This window comes from Lacerta agilis, chromosome 11, assembly GCF_009819535.1.
Source record: "Lacerta agilis isolate rLacAgi1 chromosome 11, rLacAgi1.pri, whole genome shotgun sequence".
In the NCBI taxonomy this organism is placed as follows: Eukaryota; Metazoa; Chordata; class Lepidosauria; order Squamata; family Lacertidae; genus Lacerta; species Lacerta agilis.
The window spans coordinates 54138106-54141549 of NC_046322.1; the positions used below are offsets into that span (position 1 = coordinate 54138106).

Below are 3444 nucleotides of genomic sequence, written 5' to 3' on the forward strand. Positions count from 1 at the left end.
GAGGCTCCCCTCAGGGCTCTGGAGAGAAAAGGCGGGAACGCGGTCCGAACTAGCGGATTCGGGAGGGGGAAAGTCGCGGCTGGATCGAGGGGGGGGGGGTGACAGCAGCAGCTGCCTCCGCCGATACCTCCCCGCCCGACCCCGCTCGTCTCTCCGCCTTTCCTCTCTTCCCTCCCCCCCGCTCCCCTTCCGAAAGTGGTACAGGCCATCACAGCGAAGGCCCCGCGCCCCTCAGAGGGGAGCAACGGACGAGCGCGTGCCTGTTGTTTACCTGGCGCACCGCCGAGTTCTGTGTTTGTTTTTCCCACCCCGGCTGCGACGGCGAGAGGCGGCGCCCGATGACGTCATCGGCGAGGGCCCGGCTCGCTGAGGGCACGCGAGCCCACAGAGCGGCTCCGGGGCCCGGGCTCACTTCTTGCCTGTTTCGCGGGAGTAAGCCCGCCCGCCTGCCTGCCTGCCCACCGCGGCACCACAAGGCGGCCCTTATTCCGCCCAGACAGCTTTGCTTACGGTCCAGCTGTGGTGCAGGAGTAGGTTTGGAAGCTCCCCGTCACAGCCACGCCGCGCTGTTGTTGTTCAGTCGTTCAGTCGTGTCCGTCTCTTCGTGACCCGATGGACCAGAGCACGCCAGGCACGCCTATCCTTCACTGCCTCTCGCAGTTTGGCCAAACTCATGTTAGTAGCTTCAAGAACACTGTCCAACCATCTCATCCTCTGTCGTCCCCTTCTCCTTGTGCCCTCCATCTTTCCCAGCATCAGGGTCTTTTCTAGGGATTCTTCTCTTCTCATGAGGTGGCCAAAGTACTGGAGCCTCAACTTCAGGATCTGTCCTTCTAGTGAGTACTCAGGGCTGATTTCTTTGAGAATGGATAGGTTTGATCTTCTTGCAGTCCATGGGACTCTCAAGAGTCTCCTCCAGCACCATAATTCAAAAGCATCAATTCTACGGCGATCAGCCTTCTGCCACGCCGCGCAGGAGAGTCCAAAAATTCAGGCAGTTGTGCTGATCCGTTTATTATGCACACACGTAACATAAAAATGCCCGTTTACTTGGGGATCAGCGCGACTGCAATACTATGGAAGTATAGGTCCTGATTGTATAGGTCCCAGCTGGTAAAAAAGATCGAGCTTTATCAAGCTCGGGCTGAAAGTCAGCCTTTAGCTTTTGGTTACACTCATACAATCTTTCACATAAGGAAAAACAAAATAAAAAATAAAAAATTTCCAGTAGCACCTTAGAGACCAACTACGTTTGTTCTTGGTATGAGCTTTCGTGTGCATGCACACTTCTTCAGAACTTCTTCTCGAAAGCTCATACCAAGAACAAACTTAGTTGGTCTCTAAGGTGCTACTGGAAAGAATTTTTTATTTTATTTTGTTTTGACTATGGCAGACCAACACGGCTACCCACCTGTAACTTTCACATAAGGGTTACTGTTCAGATCGCCAGCGTCAAATAGAAACGACATGAAAAATTATCTTCTGTTGCTTGCTTTTCTGATGCTGTTTTGTACACTTTCTATAGATACCCATGCTTCCTCCTCCCAGAATAGAAGCCTTTAGTATTAAAAACAACTAATAGAAAAGCTAGAGACTTCTCTGTCTGCTAAACGGTTTTTTTTAAAAAAAAAAAAAGTCATTAAAAACAACTAATGTTTGCACAATTGCACCTATGCCACTTTAAATGTCAGTAGATTGATCCAAACGAAATTGAGAAGAAAACCAGAACCAGGCTCAAGGCGTTTCTTCTTTTGTCTTCCTCCTTGCAGTTGTATGGAAATAATGGACATGCCTGTATACTAATGTTAACAGATCTGCGAAAAGAGTAGCCTATGTTAAAATACAGTTTTCATCGGGCAAGGATCAAGGAGAGTAATGCTTTCTGCCTAAGAATGTTTTATATAGTTCATTTCATCAGTCTCCCTTTTCGTTTCACAGTTGGGGCATATACACATAGGGTAAAGCTATTTCAGCACCTGAAAATAGAAGATGGTCTTTAACCAGCAGGGTGGAACTTCTCAACAAACATCAGAAATGGTTCTGAATTTATACTTCAAATATTTATAGCCTAACAAAAAGGAAAGGCAACAGGAACCCTTAATGCAACAGTGCTTATGTGTGTCTCCAAGAAGAAAATGTGAACCTAAAACTGCATTTGCAGTGATCAAAATTAGCCTGCTTCAGATATTTCAAATAAACAGAGCATTGCTTTTATTTCCATTAAAAAGGGGGCACTTGGATTTGAACCAGGGACCTCTTGATCTGCAGTCAAATGCTCTACCACTGAGCTATACCCCCTGCTCCTTCAGTTTTGCTCTGTAAAGCTAACTCATTTTCCCTGCATCAGAACTGCAGTGTTCATACTATTTCCTGACATTTACAGAAAGTACTGTACACTATGATTCGTTTGCATCACTTTAAAATTAATCGTTTCACCTACATTTCTCTAAATGCTTCTGTGATTTGTGGAGTAGGGTAGACTAAAAATGCAAACTACTCAATTTCACATCATTGGGAAAGAATAATGGGCTGTCCTGGCAGTTAAGTCCCCACCTACTAACCTCCTGGTATTTCATCAGCCAACGTACACTCAAGTTTGTCTTTGCTAATACAGCAGACAGGAACTTCCTTTTTTCCCTTTTTCCTTTTTTTAATGACAGCTGAGATTCTCAGACAGCTGAATTCAGTAACCAATGCAACAACAAATAAAAGGAGTAGTGCAAGTGCAAAATGTTGTACAGTAGTGTGGTGGCCTGTTTCTGTTCAGGGTTCTAGCCAGCCATGCCCTCTTCCAGGATTCTCATCACACAAACAGGAAGAGGGGGGTGAAGAAGGCAAGGAGTATGTCAGCCTAAGGCTCATATATGTAATATTTATTTATAAAGGTATTTATTTACCGACATCTCATAAAATGTAAGGGCAGTGTACAATAATGTGTACACAATGAATCACTGGTACAGTGCAGAATAATAATTAAAATGATTAAAACAATACTAGCACTTATGAAAACAGCCATATTTAACTTTCCTTATTCATGGTTTGACATGATGTCTGAACTGAGCCATAATATACAAAATCTACACATGAATAGGTTTACTTTTCCATATGCAGCTGGCAAGCACATAGGTTCTGGCTTTTCAGTGGTGGCTCCACAATTGTGAAATACTATCCCAAGCAATATTAGGCAGGACCCATCCGTGGATCTTGGCTTGCAGAAAATAATTGTGGTTGGGTATCTGATTGTGTGGCCAGGTCTTGGTGACTATTTTATGCTGTATTTTTTATATTGGATTGTTAGTTATAATAATATAGGATTGTATTATGAAATTGTTTTCCTGAAAGTTTTTTTTAAAAAAAATACATATTGTATTTTATGTGAAATGTCAAGGGAGGTATAGGAATTTATTAAATAAATAAACTTGTATAGTCTAGGTCAGGCATAGG

General features: G+C 44.0%; 1 non-coding gene across 1 annotated transcript; it reads right to left on the reverse strand.

The window, feature by feature from the left end:
- Nucleotides 1-2226: 2226 nt before the first annotated feature.
- TRNAC-GCA lies at nt 2227-2298 on the reverse strand. Its single transcript has one exon. It is a non-coding gene; the product is annotated as a tRNA-Cys (tRNA).
- Nucleotides 2299-3444: the final 1146 nt, after the last annotated feature.